General features: G+C 49.2%; 1 long non-coding RNA gene across 1 annotated transcript; it reads right to left on the reverse strand.

Annotated features, from left to right (window-relative positions):
• Nucleotides 1–218: 218 nt before the first annotated feature.
• On the reverse strand, nucleotides 219–3,201 carry LOC145533397 (uncharacterized). The gene is made up of 3 exons (XR_014074049.1): nucleotides 2,919–3,201; nucleotides 2,710–2,826; nucleotides 219–1,490 (listed from the first exon to the last, which is right to left on the reverse strand). It is a non-coding gene; the product is annotated as an uncharacterized LOC145533397 (long non-coding RNA).
• Nucleotides 3,202–18,878: the final 15,677 nt, after the last annotated feature.

Raw genomic sequence — 18,878 nt, forward strand, 5'->3', positions numbered from 1 at the left:
GTCCTGGCTGGGAGTTCCCAAGGCTTCAGAGAAGCCAAATGACTGACAGGTACTTGAGGTGGGATACCATCAGTATGCTGGAAAGTGACCACCGCAGCTCCAGCCAAAGTCAGCAGTGTGGGATGCCAATAATAACCAGGGACCCAATTTTACCCCAGGACAAGAATTCCCTTCTAAAGTCTAGACTGAGAGTCTGCACACTACACCAGTCTAGGGGATTCGTTTTGTTTCATTTTATTGTTGTTCAGTCACTAAGTTGTGTCCGACTCTTTGTGACCCCACGGGCTGCACCACGCCAGGCTTCCCTGTCCTTCCCTATCTCCCAGAGTTTGCTCAAACTCGTGTCCATTCAGTTGGTGATGCTATCCAACCATCTTATCCTCTGTCATCCCCTTCTCCTCCTGCACTCAGGGTGTTTTCCCATGAGTCAGTCGGCTCTTCGCATCAGCTGGCCAAAGTATTGGAGCTTCAGCTTCAGCATCAGTCCTTCTGATGAATATTCAGGGTTGATTTCCTTTAGGATTGACTGGTTTAATCTCCTTGCTGTCTGAGGGACTCTCAAGAGTCTTCTCCAGCACCACAATTCAAAAGCATCAATTCTTCGGTGCTCAGCTTTCTTGATGGTCCAACTCTCACATCCATTCATGACTACTGGGAAAACCATAGCTTTAACTATATGGACCTTTGCTGGCAAGTGATGTCTCTGCTTTTTAATAAATACACTGTCTAGGTTTGTCATAGCTTTCCTTCCAAGGAGCAAGGGTCTTTTAATTTCATGGCTGCAGTGACTGTCCACAGTGATTTTGGAGCCCAAGAAAATAAAATCTGTCACTTTTCACCTTCTATTTGCCATGAAGTGATGGGACTGGATGCCATGATCTTAGTTGTTTGTTGTTGAGTTTTAAGCCAGATTTTTCACTCTCCTATTTCACCCTTATCAAAGGATCCTCATCAAAAGGATCTTTATTTAGTTCCTCTTCACTTTCTGCCATTAGGGTTATATCATCTGCATATCTGAAGTTGTTGATATTTCCCCCAGCAATCTTGATTCCAGCTTGTGATTTATCCAGTCCGGCATTTCCCGTGATGTACTATGCACAGAAGTTAAATAAGCAGGGTGACAAATATACAGCCTTGATGTACTCCTTTCCCAATTTTGAACCAGTCTGTTGTTCCATGTCCAATTCTAACTGTTGCTTCTTGACCTGCATATAGGTTTCTCACGAGGCAGGTAAGGTGGTCTGGTCTTCCCATCTCTTGAAGCATTTTTCATAGTTTGTTGTGATCCACACAATCAAAGGCTTTAGCGTGGTCAATGAAGCAGAAGTAGATGCTTTCTGGAATTCCCTTGCCTTCTCTATGATCCCACAGATGGTGGCGATTTGATCTCTGGTTCCTCTGCCTTTTCTAAACCCAACTTGTAAAAGTTCTCAGTTCTCGTGTTGCTGAAGTCTAGCTTGAAGGATTTTGAGCATTTTTTTCATTAGCACCTTGTTAAAAGAAATCAGGATCTAAAGGCCGTTAGGAGATGCCCTCAGTTTTCATTTTGCTATATGCCCTACCACTCCCCATTGCCCACATGGTTTCAGACTTTGTTACCTGCCCAGCCTGCAGAGCCATCTGGCCCTGAGGCCCCTACACAGCAGCTCCCATCAGCTGCAGGGCCCTTAAGAAGACCTTTGTCTCATATCTGTGTCTCCAGTTCCCTTATGCACAGCCTGGCCTGTGATAGGGCCTAGTAAATCTGCCAGGGAATGGCGCTTCTGCTTGCATTTTTCCCTGCCTGGGAGCTCACTCCTTTCAAGGCTGCCTGTTGTATTGTCTACTACCTGCCCCCACCCCCTCCTGCCCAGGCCCCAGTCATTCCCAGTGGGGACTGGGGGTGAAACTCCCTGCTTGGGGTGAGCAGCAGGTTAATTTCCTCCTGGAGCTTCCCTCGGCAAACAATGAGACAATGGTGAGCCGGAGGTGGCCTGCGTAAGACAGCCGTGGAGGGGAAGTTGTAATCTGTGCGTGAAGCCAGCGGGCGGGCAAAGGGGCGAGAAAAGCAGCCCTGGCCAGACCAGGCTCTCCACCCAGCCGGCCCCTGGGACCAACCTGAAGGTCACCTGAGTTGCCCTTGAGGAAAACAGCCATGAACCACCACAGCAAGGAGAAAACACGGATGGGTGGGGCACGCCCCCACACCCCTTCCCTGTCCAGATGGTCCTAGTTCCTCTCTGCATAACCCCAACTGCCCACCTTCTAAGCCCTGCTGGCAGGGAGTCATCCCCAGACACCATCTGAGTCTGGCTGTGCTCTGGCGGTGTGACCTTGGGGCATGTTACTTAACCTCTCTGTGCTGTGGGTTCCTTATCTGTAAAAAAGAGAATAATACCATCTCCTTCCTCTGGTTGTCAAGAGGATTCCTCCATCATCCCATAGGCATGTATTGAGCATCTGCTACGTGTAGACTCTGTGCAACATGCTGGGGCTACCGCTGTGAACAAGACAGCATCCCTGACCTCATGGACTACAGTCTTAACATGGAGATAGTCAATAACTGAGTAATCACACCATGAAATTACAACAGTGATAGGTGTTACCAGAAGAGGAGGTGGCAAGCTTAGGACCGAGGAACATGAGACTCAATCTAGTTTGCAGGTCAAGATGGGCTTCCTCTAGGAAGAGGCAGTTAAAAACTGAGCTGAATAGGGCACAGAAGTTTACCTGTCCAAGAGGGATGGGTGTAGGGATCAAGGCAAGGCTCCGATGCTGGAACAAAGTTGGCATCAATGAGGAAGAACCAGGAGGCCTGTGCACCCATGACAGGAGTCTCTTCTTCATCTGGAGGGCAACAGGAGGCCACTGAAAGTTGGAGTGGAGGGAAATTATTCCACTGGCTTTCAACTGATGCAGGGCAGCACTTAGCACAGTACCTGGGCAGGTGGGGTCCCTTCTCCTCAACAGGGGGTCCTGTCCAGACACCTCAGGCACAACAAACCACTGCTTTCCTACCCTTCCCATCATTGCGCCAGGGCTGGGTTTTGCTGTGTTCCCTCACGGAGGCTGAGGATCAGGGGAGAGGGAGATCGACTGAGCATACCAATGGGTCCAGCTCCTTCTGGGGGCAAGGAATGAGTCAGAAGGGCATCCTGAGACTGTAGAGACCCCCAGGAGGACCCCCAGACTCCTCTGCATCTCAAGGCAGCTCTTTGCCCCTCTTCCCTCACCCTAGTGGCTCTCCTAAATCCAGCTCTGGCCTCAGAAAGGGGAAGCAGCTGCAGACAACTCAGGGGTATCCCCATCCAAGGTCATGACCCCACACATCCCTGGAAGTTGAGCAGCCTCATTCAAAGCCACACCCACGCTCACATTCAAAGTCAGCCTTGAGCTCTGCCCAAGTAAGTGGCTTCAGACTCACAGAAAGAGCAGCTCCCACCCTGGGAAGTTGTTGCTACGCCCTTCATGGTCCTTCTTCTTGGCCATCTGAGTGCTATGAGCCTCCCTTTTACCGAGGAGGAAACTGAGGCTTGAGGGGGAGAGTTCTCTGCCCACACTCAGAGCTGGGAAGCAGCCGCGCCTGGTCTCAAAGCCCGTGCTCTGAGGTTATGTCTCCTGTAGCATCGCCTACACCACCCTCAACCCCTGTGGGTTATTTTACAGATGTGTCACTGCACATGTCAGAGCCCTTGGTGGTTTCCCATGAATGAAGCCAAAGCCCTTCCTGGGCTACAAGCCCCCACCTCTCTCTCAGCATGGGCTTCCCCCTCCCTCCCTCACCTGCACCCCCCTCTGAGCCTTAGGAGCCCACCGCCCCCTCTGCAGCCTGGCCTGCTTCATTCATGCCTCAGTTCTCCAGTCCCCCAGCAGAGGCTCTTCCCCAACCCTCACACCCTGCTTCACTTTTCCCCATCTCCTCTTGACTGTACGGGGACTTTTGTCTGTGGATTGAGCCTTGGTCTCTTGTGCTCACTGCTGAGCCTCATTTCTTGGCACAATGGTAAGTGCTCAACAAGTTATTTGTCACCTGAACGAAAGGAGGAGGATGAAGGGTCTTCATCCCACCCCTGCCCTGATGTATCCCCCAAACCTGCCTCCCCAACACCTCCCAAACACCTCACTTGCTGGTGCTGAGCTTTATCCCCTCACTGGACCATCCACAGGCCTTGGTAGGTCCTGGTCACAGGCCTCAGGCTAAGGAGTGAGGAGACCAGAGCCCAACAGGAACCTGTGTCTTGTCCAAGGTCACAGCGCCCCAAACGTCACAGAGTCACAGTTGTCTGAAGGGGTGTCTCATGGCGGCCCATCGTTGTAGAGTAGGCACCTCTTCTAGGAGCACTCAATGGAATGGGAATCCTGAGGCTCCAGCTCACCCGCTTTTTCCAGAGAAACCAGTTATGCTTGGGGGGCGGGGTGGTATTCTGCTGCCAACAGCTTTCCTCCTCCCAGAGCTAGGACTCCAGCTCCGAGTGTTCCAGGAAATCCAGGCCGCATTTCCCTCCAGGAGCCGCCGCCCAAAGGGACCCTCTGGGGAGAAACAGAGCATTTTTGAGGAAAAGGGGGGTGAGGGTTGGGGGTGTGGGAGAAAGAGTCACCAAAAAAAAAAAAATTAGTGGCTGGGCCAGGAATGTGCCTGGGTGAATCGGAGCCAAGCCTCCTGTCACATCCACAGCTGTGCCGGCCAGGGCGGGGTGCAGGGCTCAGGCGGGGCTGGGTCACTCTCCGGGCAGGACACCAGCTGCCAACCTGCTCCTGCTGGACTCCCTACCACCAGCCTGGTAGGGGAGGAGCTGGGCAAGCATCTGGACCAGGAGTCAGGACCCAGGGCTCTGTCACCCTAGTCCACTCGCCAGCCGAGGGGGCCTCAGTTTCCCCCTCTGTGCAATAATGGGATGTGGAGAAATGCTGATATGGGGTGACTTTTCAATCAGAGATGGAGGTGAATAAAGTGAGGGCAGCCACACTCTGTGGCAGAGGTTCTGGACCTGGGCTACAGGACTCAGGGACTCTGTGAGCTCGGATAGGAATGATAAAAACTGTACAGTCACCAACCTCTAACTGAAATTCAGCGTTCCCTTCAAGTATGAATGGGGACCACGTGCCCCGGGAGGGTCAGCAGTGCCCTTGCCACAACAGAAGTTGGAGACACTTGTCTGACTTCATCACAGTGCGTGTAGACACCCCCACACACATATTGTTTAAACTCATTGAGACCCCAAACCTGCCTGCTCACCTTTTACTTCATGTCATTGTAAAGAAGCTCTTCTATTACTACATCGCAAATTCTTGCTGTTGTTGCGGTCATGGCATCTCAGTATGATTGACTTCCTTTGTAACTCTGTGCACTTTATTTTATGTGGTTAAAAACCATGATTGTGATAAGGGGTCCATCCTATCACCAGATGCCAAAGGGGTCCATAGGACAAAAAGCTAAAAATCCCTGCTTTACATCAGCCATTTTTAGCTGTAAGTGGGGAGGTACTCTGTATATTGACTTGGAACAATGTCAAAACACCATGCTAAGTGCGATACAAAAAGCAGCATGCATCAATGTACGTGTTAAAACAAGCTGGGTACCTACATTTGCTTGATGTGCAAGGAGGCCCAAACTGGAAACAGTGGTCCTCTCCAGGGTCCCAAGGGGATCCATTGCTCAACACCTCAAGTACTGATTTTTTTTTCCCCTGGGCATAAAAATTCAGAAAGAGTCAGGCTTCTGGGAAGATGACTGTGACTGTGGTGGAAATGCAGTTTTTGAATCTTTCCAAATCCCCACATCAAAATAGGTGAAGCAACTAGTTAGCAAACCAAAACCCCACAGACCAGATTTACACCCAAACCAGGTGACAAGGTGTCCCTGCAAATCCCCAAATACAAGTGGATGGAGACCAACCTGCACAGGATCAGGATCTTCACAGGAGAACACTCACACTGTATTTGTCTCCAGGGATACATGACTTTTAATAATAAAGTCTCAGTCCCTGCCCCAGAGCCCAGGATTAGTGGGAAACACAGTTAATCACAGAAAAACATAAAATTGCAACTGTGGCCAGAGTAATTCTAAGAGTTCCAGATCCTGAAAGTATACAACAGAACCCATGTCAAACAAACCATGGTTGAGAAAAAAGAACAAAGCACAAAAGAAGAAAGAAAAAGCCCGGTAGACAGACAGACACACAGATAATCCCTTCTTTGCAGACCCAGCTCAGTGGCCAGGAGACAGAGAGGGCAGCTCTCCACCCACGCCTGCTCCAGGGAAACTAGCCAGCCCCCAGCCCGAGCCTCAACACCCACTGCCCAGCGTCTTCCTTCGCGATGAATCATGTGTTTGTGGACTGAAGACAAGGTGATCTAGCCAGGAAGTCTGCAGGGTCATTAGCATGGAAGCAGCCCCTCACAGCGGAAAAAACACAGCCCTCAGAAGCTGGAGACATGGGTTCGAGTCCCAGTTTGGCCACATAATTCACAGTGTGAGCTCACACAGACCTTGGAGGTACAGAGAGCCCATATCTTCCAGGTCTCACACGCACGTCTTAGACACCTCTAGACTCCCAGGTGGGCTCTTCTGCACCTCAGCTCCTCTGTGTAGAGGGAAATCGGAGGCCCTTGGTAGCCACTGCATTGTCACCCACAGGGATGAGGATGAACGCCTGTTGTGCCCTCTTGTTTAGGCTCTCCAGATACTCAGGTGGCACCAACAGAGCCCTGGGGACCCAACCACACTTCTGTCCACTCTCAAGAGCAACCCTAGGAGGCAGGTGTCCTCATCCCCATTTGACAGATGAGAAAACCGAGACTCAGAGAGGGGAAGAAGGTGACCTGAGGTCACACAGCCCTATTGTGCTTTGACCCTGGTCACTCGATGGGTGCACCTCACCCCCCTCTCCCCGGGGACAAGAACTCTGACCTGGCAATTCTGGCCCCACGCCCAGTCTGGAAGCCCGCTCAGGGGTGCGGCTGTCTCCCTGTGAACAAGACTATTTTTAGTGTCGGCAGCAGGGGCCAGGGGCCAAAGCCAGGAGTGACAATGGGGGGAAGGGGGTGGGGCTGCTGGCGGCCGCCCCCGCACCCAGCAGCCGCCCCATTTCCTCGAGGAACCAGGCTGTGCACAATACAAGGAAAGCCGAGTGGGGAGCGGCTGGGGGCTCCTGTGGGGGGGCTGACCTGGCCCATCAGGGCAGCTGGGGGACTGGAGGAGGCCTCTGGACCGGGGGGAAATGGACCGTTAGTCCAGCTGCCTGGCCTGGGCAGAGATGATCTCTCATGCTTTATACACACACACACACACACACACACACACACACACACACACACACGTTCATTCTCTCTCACACACACACCTCAATCTGTCTCTCACACTCAGGCTCATTCTGTGTTTCTTTCTCTCACATGTACTCACCCACACACATGTGCACATGTGCACACGCTCACACACACATATACACACACAGATCTTTTCCTAACTCCTACAATCTCACCTCCAGCCTCAGAGGCAGAGAACTGGGGCCCTGGGGACTCAGTGAGGTGATTCTCACAAAGGAGCTGATACTCCCCAACCAGGAGCTGATCTGGGGTCCAGGTGAGAAATGCCATCACGAGCAACCCAGACATTCTGCCAGACTGTGGCTTCTCAGGGAGGGATGTCCCTACTGGGGAGGGTCCGAGGCTGGGGCTCCCAGTCGAGGGGGAGCTGTGTGACAGGAGCAGGAAGGTGGCTCCCTCCAGTCTGGCAGCAAGGGCTCCTTCCTTGTCCTCTACACAGGGGGCTCCAGTGCTGCTGGGCAAGGTCCCTGAACCAAATTTGATGTCTGAGGTTCTCACGGGTCCTCCCATGGCTCAGGGCAAGAGACTGGGCCTCTGGTTCCCTGCCCCTGCACTGCCATCCGTCCCACCTCCACATCCTGGCTTATGCCATGCCCCTGCCACAGGTGCCCTCCTGGTCTCCCCATTCTCCTACCATCATTAAAGCTCTGAGAGCAAAGACAACAACATTCTTGTCTGCCACCATCACATCTCCAGAACCAAGTACAGTGCCAGGCATATGGTTGGGGTGCAATAAATACCTGTCAAATAAAATCATTGCCTCCTGCTGGTGGCCTCCTCTCCCCTCACCAAGGACAGAGTTATCTCACTGGACCTTCTCCACTGCCCAGTGAGGCAGACACTTTCATCCCCACCTCGGGGAGGAGAAAACAGAGACTAGGAGGGGAGGCAGCTTACTGAAGATCACATGACAGATAGTAGCCTGGGCAGGACTCAGTCTAGACCTGGGATCCTGGGCTGTGTCCTCACAAGCCCACACCTGCCCCAGGCCGTCAGCTCTCAATATGAAATTGATGTGGTCTAAGTGCCACCACAGTCCAGCTGCCAGATGAAAGCGATGGTGGGACAGGGGAGATGGGGTGGAGTTCCAGATGTATGTTAGAGATGGGACCAACAGGACAAGAAGCAGGGATGAGGTGGGAGGAGTCAAGGAGGTCCCTCCTTGGTGTTGGGCCTGAGCAGCAGCATGAAGGGTGGCTCTTCACTGACAGAGAGAATTGCAGAAGCAACAGTGGTGGGCACGTTGATGGACACGCAGATATCAGCATCTAGAGCTCAGGGGAGAGCCTGGATCCACATGTTAGATTTTTTTTTGGCTGTCCCTCACAGTCTGTGGGATCTTAGTTCCTTGAGCAGGGATTTAGCCTATGCCCCTGGCAGTGGAAGCACAGAGTCCTAACCACAGGACCACCAGGGAATTGCCTACAAGTTAGATCTGCATTTAAGAGTCATCAGGGCATGGGTAGGCTAAAGTCACGGGCCTGGGTGACATCACCTGGGAGTGAGTCCACAGAGGAGAGAAGATGGCAGAATTTTACTAACAGAGTAATCAATGCTGGCATGAGTGAGGTTCCTTTGCCCCACAATTTCAGGTCTTTGTTCAAATGTCATGTCAGAGAGGCCCTCCCTGACTACCCTCATAAAACAGCTCTGCTCACCTCTCGGGCTTTACAGCCTGACCTGATATTATCGTACACTGATTTGTCTCCTGTGTTTTGTCTGTCTCCTGGTGAGACTGGGGGCTCCTTGAATTGGAACTTAGTGTCTCCTCAGAGGGACTTAGTTTCCTGTTAGGAGCCCAGCCTGGCACATGGTGAGCCCTTCATAGGTATTTGTTGAATGAATGAATGAATGCCCTGGACAGTGCCCATCTGGTCACTCAGCTGAGCTCAGGGTGTGTGAGCCACTGAGGGCAGGGACTCTGGGGTCACCTTGGTGGCACCAGCATTGCGCAGCATAGGAGTGAAGGTGGCATCTGTTGAGGGTCCCTCCACAGGGTCCCATCTGTGGAGTCTGGAGTGGCAGGGGTCCAGAACCCTGGGCCAAGGGCCTGGCCTGTCCTCAGCCCACCCCTTCCACTCTCCCCTGAGACTCCAGACTCTGCTTCCTCCCATGCAGCTGTATCTTCCGCCTCCCAGCCTCTTCCTTTCCTCCTCATCTGGGCCCCTAACTACATCTCCTTAGGACTTTATCTTCCCTTCAGCTGCTCTGGAGGGACAGAGGCCCTCCCTACATCCTTTCCTTCCCTGCCTCCCTGGCCTGCGCCCTAAAGCCTCCCCCTCAGGCTCAGCGCCCCAGCCATCCTCTCTTCTCCCCTCCAGCAACTTCCAGGGGGCACAGTGGGGCACAAGGCCAGGCAGGAGTGGCCAGAGGAGCCTCAGGTCCTTCCAAAGGCCTCTGAGCCTCCAACTTGCTGGGTGGTCTCTCTACTCTAAAGGCCAGCTCGGGAACTCAGTCGTCTGTGCTCCAGTCCCCTCTCTGCCACTTGTTATCTGTGTAGTTTCAGGCAAGTCCCTTAACCCTCCTGTGCCTCATTCTTCTCAGGTGAAAAATGAGGGTCAAGACACCACTTACTTCACCTGGAAGAGTAAGATATAAAGCCTGTCAAGCCCTTAACAGAATGCTTGACACAGAGAGTTTGTCTTAACATGAGGGCATGATGCCACGGCATGGAAGTTTTCGTAAACTGCAAAGCCCTAAATGACCCTTGGCTGTGTATTTGTGCCATGTTTCTGACCCAACAAACCCAAAACTCTGAAGGAGGACCTCCCACTGGCCCCTAATCTATCCCAGATGTTCTCTACCATCATTATCCTTATCAGTACATGATCAATAACCTCCTCAGGCTTCGGAAAGGCCACAGACAAGGGTTGAGGTCCCAGAGAACACCCTAGAATAGCACCCCTCCAGCTAAGCCCACTGTCCCCAGAGGCCTCACAATAATCCGAAAAAAGAGTCATTATTATTCCATTTTACAGATCTGGATGCTGGAGCCCAGAGAACTTCCAGCTGCCTGACCCCAAAGCCCAGGCTCTATCGCTGTCCCCAGCTGACTGACTGGAGTCCTGGCCCAACAGTCCACACCTGCGCCCAACTTGGGGACTCCTTTGAGCTACCCCACCCTCCTGCCCAGCAGCTTCTCCCTCCCATTTTTACCAGGTACTTGCCTGTCCTTCCAGGATCCTTATGCCAGTCAGCCCGGGAACATGCTAAGAAGCCTCAGTCATGTCCTACTCTTTGTGACCCCATGGACTGGAGCCCACCAGACTCCTCTGTCTGTGGGATTTCCCAGGCAAGAATACTGGAGTGGGTCGTCATTTCCTACTCCAGGGGATCTTTCCGACCCAGGGATAGAACCTGCATCTCTTGCATCTCCTGCATTGGCAGGTGGATTTTTTATCACTAGCGCCACCTGAGAAGACCAGGAAGAGCCAGCAACAAATCAACTGCTCTTTCCCCCTGGATTCCAGAATAAGAGAAGCTGGCATCACTGTGAGCCTGGAGGCCCCAGGCCTAGATTTGCCTGTCAGTATTACCAACAGCCCCTACTTGGAAGGGGCTCTTATTCCCATATCACAGTTTGACTCGGAGAAGTTAGGTAAACAACTTGCCTAAGGTCACTTAGCTAAAGAGGCTGTGAGCCAGAGTTGAAACTCCGGTCTGTCGGATTCCAAAAGGCTTGTGGCCAGCCATCAAAGAGTTGAGTAACATCAAGTGACTTCTTTCCTGACTCTAGTCCTTAAATGCAGATAGCAACATGTCGTTTGTTGAGTTGTGAGAATTAAGTGGAAGAGTTTATAAAGTGCCCAGAACAGCACTGCGCACATGAGTGTGGTATTGCTAAAGGACCAGGGGTACTGAGGTCAGGCCAATCTAAGGTCTAGACCCGGCTTCACTTTTGCTCATGGAGACAAACGTTGTATCTCTCTGAGCCTCAACAGATTCATCTGGAATACAGAGATGATCAGTCACTCTCATAAAGATGGTCCCCAAAGATAAATTTTTTAAAACTTAAAGACATAACTCTCATACAAATAAAAAGTAAGCATGTGCCAAGGGGTTCCCTAGTGGTCCAGTGTTTCAGAATCCGTCTTGCAGTGCAGGGGTTGTGGATTTGATCCCTGGTCAGGGAATTAAGATCCCACATGCTGGGGGCATCTAAACCTGAGCCCCATTGAACCTGCATACCACTGCTAGAGAGTCGGATCCCGAATGACACAACTGAGACCCTGTGCAGGTAAATAAATAATTTTCTTTTTAAGTGCTTGTCCTCCCTTCTCTCTCTTGGGCCCACATTCTGCCCAACCGTGTCTTGCTCTCAAGAGGCATAAGTCGTCTCCCTCAGCAAGGCCGCCCGGGTTGCGGAGGAGGTGGCATGCGGCTCCTCTTTGCTCAGCTCTGAGAGCACTCCATGGTCCTGATCATGGCCTGAAATTCAGCTAGCCCTTCCTTCTGGGTGCCTTGGGAGAGTAGCTCCATGTTCTGGTTTGACTGTAAAACACTTCATAGATGTAGGAGCTGGTGTCATAGATGAAGAGCATAGAGGAAATGCTGGTGTTGTACTGTTATTTTGGCCAAGAAAACTTTGAGGTCAAAAAGGGTGATAGAACTGCACAGCTCATTTTACCCAGAAATAGACAAAGTTCAAGTTTTAGATGACACTGAAAGGGGTTCAGGAAGTTTTGGTTCCTGGAAATAATTAAAATTTATGCCAAGAACAGAAAATGAGAAAAGGTACTTTTTCCTTGAAAAGAAAAGACTTTGCTTAAAAAAAAAAGTAAGCATGTGCTAAGATTATCTGTAATTCATTAGCATTTAACCAATCAGCAGGGCCGTTAAGCTGGTTCATGAGTATAAGAAAGTTTATAATCAATGAAAGACAAAATGCTGACAAATGATTGCAGAGTGAAACCGCCTAAATTCCTACAGGGCAAAACAACTGCTACCTTCAGGATGACCTTTTCTACTGGACAAAAGTCATAAATAAACCTACAAGTGAACACAGAACTTCCCCGTGTTTGGGCCCTAGCAAATGAGTAAATGACAAGTCAGAAAAAGATCTGTTCCCCTAGAGACTTAGATAACCCTTGAGTGGGCCTGTTAAAAGGATGCTCCAGCATGTTTCTGAAAGGACACGCAGTTCTCCTTTTGCATTATTGCTGAGTGTGGGGTAGTTTTTTTTAACCTGAGGGTGCACTGCAATAACAGAGGTAGAAAGGATTTACAGATTTATTATTTGTGCAGTGTCTCTGCCCACCAAACCCAGAACTCTGGGGGAGTCCCTCTGAGCAGCCTCTGTGATATCAAATGAGGTAGACAGTGAGCTAGGAATGCTTGCAAGGCTATAAACTATTTACAAACACCATCTTATTCATCTTTTTTAAAAAATTCATTTATTTGCTTTTGTCTGTGCTGGGCCTTCTCAGGCTTTCTCCAGTTGTGGCAAGTGGCGGGGTGGGGGGGCACCCTCAAGTTGTGGTGTGCAGGCTTCCCACTGCTTCTCTTGTAGCATAGCACAGGCTCTAGAGCATAAGAGCTTCAGTAGTTGTGGTACATAGGCTTTAGTTGGTCTTCAGTATGTGGACTCTTCCTGAACCAGGGATCAAATCCATGTCCCCTGCACTGGCAGGCAGATTCTTAACCACTGGACCACCAAGTAAGTCCCTTTACTTATCTTTATTTCCTTCCAGATCACTCTGAATGTCAGGGTTCGGACTAGGGTGAGGTGATGCTGAACATCACACAATCCATATCCTTTACATGGAGTCCCTGCTCACCCACTGGCTCTCTGGGAGGATCTGGAAAAGTGTTTAGTTCTATTTATTCAATGACTATTTCCTGGGGGGCCTACGTGCTGCCAGCACTGTCCTGGATACTCGGGATGAAGCAGAAACCAGCCCCTGCCTTCAAAAGCCTAGAATCTAAACAGGAGACAATCAACCAAGATAAGGTAGCTGGGCTTCTCTGGTAGCTCAGATGGTAAAGAATCCACCTGCAATGTGGGAGATCTGGGCTCAATCCCTGGGTCGGGAAGATGCCCTGGAGAAAGAAGGGAATGGCAACCCACTCCAGTATTTTTGCCTGGAAAATCCCATGGACAGGGGAACTACAGTCCATGCGGTTGCAGAGAGTTGGACACAACTCTTTGAGTGACTAACACACACATAAACACAAGCACTCAAAAGGGAAAGAACAGGGATGAGGAGGAGCAGGGCTGCCAGCTTCCGGGCCAGCAGAGGAAAAGCTTTTCAAATGGTGACATTCAAGTTGGGGCATGAGGAATGAGAGGATGCCAACCAAGGAAAAGACTGTGGGGAAGGCATCACAGGTGGGAGGCACAGCACATGCAAAGGCTGTGATGCAGGAACCAGCCTCAAGGCACGGAGCGAAACAGTGTGGCCATTGCTTAGAAAGTGGCAGATGAGCTGAGGAGAGAAACCGGGACTTGTGGTAAGGATGGAGGGGAATCTGATCAGAGACTTAGATTTAATTCTAAACATGATGGGAAGATACTGGAGTGTTTTGGTCAGACACCTCTGTTATCCCATCTCTAAAAGGAAGGAGGCGGTCTCGGTTTCTACCTCAGGGCTCCAACCAGGGGCTCTGATGGTGAGGTTCCTGAACTGGCAGCATCAGCATCCCCTGGAACTTGTTAGAAATACAGATTCTTGGGACCAACCCCAAACCTACAGATCAAACACTCTGACAGTGGGACCCAGCAAGCTGGGTTTTAACAAGCCCTCCAGGTGATTTTGATGACGTACAAGTTTGGTAACCACTGTGCTGGAAATAATTTTGTTGTTCAGTCACTCAGTCATGCCCGACTCTTTGTGACCCCATGAACTGCAGCACAACAGGCTTTCCTGTCCTTCAGCATCTCCCGGAGTTTGCTCAAACTCACGTCCGTTGAGTCAGTGATGCCATCCAACCATCTCATCCTTTGTCTCCCCCTTCTCCTCTTGCCCTCAATCTTTCCCAGCATTGGGGTCTTTTCCAATGAGTTGGCTCTTCACATTAGGTAGCCAAAGTATTGGAGCTTCAACTTCAGCACCAGTCTTTCCAATGAATATTCAGGGTTGAATCAATAACCCACAAGTTAGAAACGCGACCCCGAGTCGCCACCTCGTGTTATTTTATGGGAACTACAGCCTGGATGCACATTCCATCACTAGCCGGCTGGGAAGAGGAAGAGCACTTTCCACCAAAAGGACACAGACCGTAGTCCTGGACAGGAGAGCGGCTTTAAAGCGTACCTGCCCACTTTTCTTATATGCAAGGACACACAACACAGGAGGGTTTCCTCAGTGAATAACTTCAAGTTTTCTCCCTGCTACAGTCGGGACAAAGCCCAGATTCCTTGCCTGGTCTGCTCTCTCCCTATCTTCCTGTCTCATTGTCTCTCTCCTCTCACTCATGCACTTCCTGCCAGCTTGCTTCCTTTTTGTTTCTCAAACACACCAAGCGTATCAGGGTTTTGGTACTTGCTGTTCTGCCTGGAAAGTTCTCCCTGCAGACTTGCAGGGCTCATTCCACTTCAATCATTTCCCTATTCCAATGCCACCTCCTTCAGGAAGCCTTAACTATACCCAAGCAGCCCTGGCCCTGTTTCTATGACCCTGTCTTCTTTTTCTTCCTCCCTGACATTGTTTTATACATTTATTTGATATTTGTCTATCCTTCTGAGACCATGAGTTCCAATAACGGAGGGATGTTCCTTCTGTTCACGTTATACCTCCAATACATACAGTTGGTGCTCAACAGATATTTACCAAACAAATAAATACACTGTGAGACAGGTCTTACCACCCTCTTTCTGACCAATAGGGAGACTGAGGCTTAGTAAAGTGACATGACATGACTCACTCAAGCTCACACAACGAGTAAGGGGCTGGGATTCATACGGAAAGAAGGAGTTCTGGAAGCTGAGGTGTGAGCTATGTTCATAGAGGCTGGAGGAACTCCAGTAACCTTGGAGTTCCTGAGGCTAGGGAGACTTTTTTTCTTTTTTGGTTCCTCTAGGTCTTCATTGTTGCATGTGGACGTTTTTCTAGTTGCAAGAGAGCTTAGCTGCCCCATGACATACGGGATCTGAGTTCTCTGACCAGGGATCGAACCTGTGTCCCCTGTTAGAAGGCAGATTCTTAACCATTGGACCACCAGGGAAGCCCCTAGGGAGACTTTTCAATCTGGCCATCAAGCCTCCATCACCCAAGGTCAGCAAGAGGCACTTATGTGTTTTAAAGGATGTTCTTCAAGGTCAAGGAACAGAGGGCAAGGGTCCAGTGCCAAGATCTCAAGTGGGGCAGCATTGTCAGGGGTGTTGGGCAGCCCCACTGATTGGGGTGTGGCCTGGGCATAGAGCAGGAAGAAAGCAGGAGTGCAGACATCCTACAGTGGATCTCAAGTCAAATGCGGTATTCAAACATTCCATTATTAATCAGCATAGGTGAAAATCTTGTTTTTAATAATCTGAGCCTGGGACTAAATTCTATTTCACAGCAAACACAGTGTGTGTGTGTTGGCGGGGGGAAGGGGTCATTGTTTTTTGTTGTTGCTTTGTTTTTGCTTTTTTGGCCGAGCCGTGAGGCTTGTGGGATCTTAGTTCCCTGACCAGATATTGAACCTCAGCCCAGGGATTGAACCTCAGCCCTTGGCAGAGAGAACATGGAGTCCTAACCACCAGACTGCCAAGGAATTCTGGGAGTCTTGTTTTGCTTCGTTCATTCTAATAGGCTTTATTTTAGTTTTAGGTTTGCAGAAAATCTGTGCAGAAATTACACCAAGTACCTCTATACTTCTCCCCCCAACACACCCAGTTTCTCCTATTTTTAACATATTGCATTAGTGTGATACATTTGTTACAACTGATGAACCAATACTGACACATCATTATCCACGGAAGTCCATAGTTTACATTAAGATTCACTTTTTTATGTTGCAAGGTTCTGTAGGTTTTGACAAACGCCTAGTTCTGTATTCACATGACAGTATCACAGAGAAGGGTTTCACTGCCCTAAAAATGCCCATGCATCATCTATTCATCCCTCCTGCCCTTTCCCCAAATCCTTGGCAACCACTCATCTTTTTATTGTCTATAATTTTGCCTTTTCCAACACAGTATTTGTTTGGTTTTAATATACAGTGAATCTGCCAAGAAAGCAAATAAGTTGGGAACAGATCAGGTTGTGCTTGGTTCAGAACTTTACCTAGAGCTGGCACTCACATTTTGGACCATCACAGCCATGCAGTTGTGGTGTTTTGAGTAGTTGGAACTCCTGATTCAGCTCACAGATTCACAGTGAGTCCACTCACAGCCGTGCCCTCCCAACTACAAGTCATCCCCTGGTATCTGGGGAGGAATTGGTTCCAGGACCTCCTGCAGATACCAAACTCCACAGATGCTCAAGTCTGTTATATAAAATGGTGTAGCATTTGCATATAACCTACAAACATCCTCCCATATACTTTAAATCATCTCTAGATTACTTATAATACCTAAAATAATGTAAATGTCATGTATTTTGTTGGTGGTGGTGGTGAAAGTTGTTTTTTTTTTTTTTGGCTGCAGTTTGGAGCATGTGGGGTCTTAGCTCCCTGACCAGGGAGCAAACCCAAGCGCTATGCACTGGAAGCAAGGAGTTGACCACTGTACCTCCAGTGAAGTCTCAAAGCCAAGTAGTTGCCAGTGTGTGGCAAATGCACATTTTACTTTTTAGGTCTTTCTGGAAAAAAAAGATTTTTTTCCCAAATATTTTCAGTCCGAGGTTGGTTGAATCTTTGGATATATATGGAAGACTGACTGTATTTTGTGACAATATTGTGCCCAAATATTTATGTGTTGCTTTTTATTCTTTTTTAGCTGTTCCGGGTCTTTGTTGCAACACACAGGCTTTCCCTAGTTGTGGTGAGTGAGGCTGGGCTACTTCCGAGTTGGGGTGTGCAGGCTTCTCACCATGGTGGCTTCTCTTGTTGCAGAGTCAGGCTGCCTGGAGTGCAGAGTCAACTGGGCCTTAGGAAGCATCACTACGAACAAAGCTAGTGGAGGTGATGGAATTCCAACTGAGCTAGTTCAAATCCTAAAAGATGATGCTGTGAAAGGGCTGCACTCAATATGCCAGCAAATTTGGAAAACTCAGCAGTGGCCACAGGACTGGAAAAGGTCAGTTTTCATTCCAATCCCAAAGAAAGGCAATGCCAAAGAATGTTCAAACTACCACACAATTGCACTCATTTCCACGCTAGGAAGGTAATGTTCAAAATCCTTCAAGCTAGGTTTCAGCAGTGCATGAGCTGAGAACTTCCAGCTGTAGAAGCTGGTTTTAGAAAAGGCAGAGGAACCAGACATCAAATTGCCAACATAAGTTGGATCATAGAAAAAGCAAGGGAATTACAGAAAAACATCTACTTGTGCTTCATTGACTACGCTAAAGGCTTTGACCGTGTGGATCACAACAAACTGTGGAAAATTCTTCAAGAGATGGGAATACCAGACCACCTTACCTGTCTCCTGAGAAACCTTATGTAGGTCAAGAAGCAACAGTTAGAACCAGACATGGAACAACAAGCTGGTTCAAAACTGGGAAAGGAGTACATCAAGGCTGTATATTGTCATTCAGCTTATTTAACTTACATGTAGAGTACATCATGCAAAATGCCAGGCTGGATGAAGCTCAAGCTGAAACCAAGATTGCCGGGAGAAATGTCAATAACTTCAGATATGCAGATGACCCCACCCTAATGGCAGAAAGCAAAGAAGAACTGAAGAGCCTCTTGATAAGGGTGAAAGAGGAGAGTGAAAAAGCTGGCTTAAAACTCAACATTCAGTTCTGGAAGGGGAAAACTGTACACCCATGGTGGATTCATGTCAATGTATAGCAAAACAAATATAATATTGTAAAGTTAAAAAATAGAAAAATTAACTAATTAAAAAAAAAACTCAACATTCAAAAAACTAAGATCATGGCATCTGGTCCCATCACTGCATGGCAAATAGATGGGGAAACAATGGAAACAGTGATAGACTTCACTTTCTTGGGCTCCAAAATCACTGAGGATGGTGACTACAGCCATGAGATGCAAAGATGCTTGCTCCTTGGAAGAAAAGCTCTGACAAATCTAGACAGTATATTAAAAAGCAGAGACATTACTTTGCCAAAAAAGGTCTGTCTAGTCAAAGCTATGTTTTTTTCCAGTAGTCATGTATGAATGTGAGAGTTGCAGCATAAAGAAGGTTGTGCGCCGAAGAATTGATACTTTTGAATTGTGCTGGAGAAGACTCTCGAGAGTCCCTTGGACAGTGAGGAGATCAAATCAGTCAATCCTAAAGGAAATCAACCCTGAAGGGGTTGAAAGGATTGATGCTGAAGCTCCAATACTTTGGCCACCTGAGAAGAGCCGATGACTGATTGGAAAAGACTCTGATGCTGGGAAAGATAGAGGGCAGGAGCAGAAGGGGAGACAGAAGATGAGATGATTAGACAGCATCATCAACTCAATGAACATGAATCTGAACAAACTCCAGGAGATAGTGAAGGACACGGAAGTCTGGCCTGCTGCTGTCCATGCGGTCACAA

Source organism: Giraffa tippelskirchi, chromosome 13 (assembly GCF_054371585.1).
Source record: "Giraffa tippelskirchi isolate mGirTip1 chromosome 13, T2T-mGirTip1v1.2.pri, whole genome shotgun sequence".
Lineage (NCBI taxonomy): Eukaryota > Metazoa > Chordata > Mammalia > Artiodactyla > Giraffidae > Giraffa > Giraffa tippelskirchi.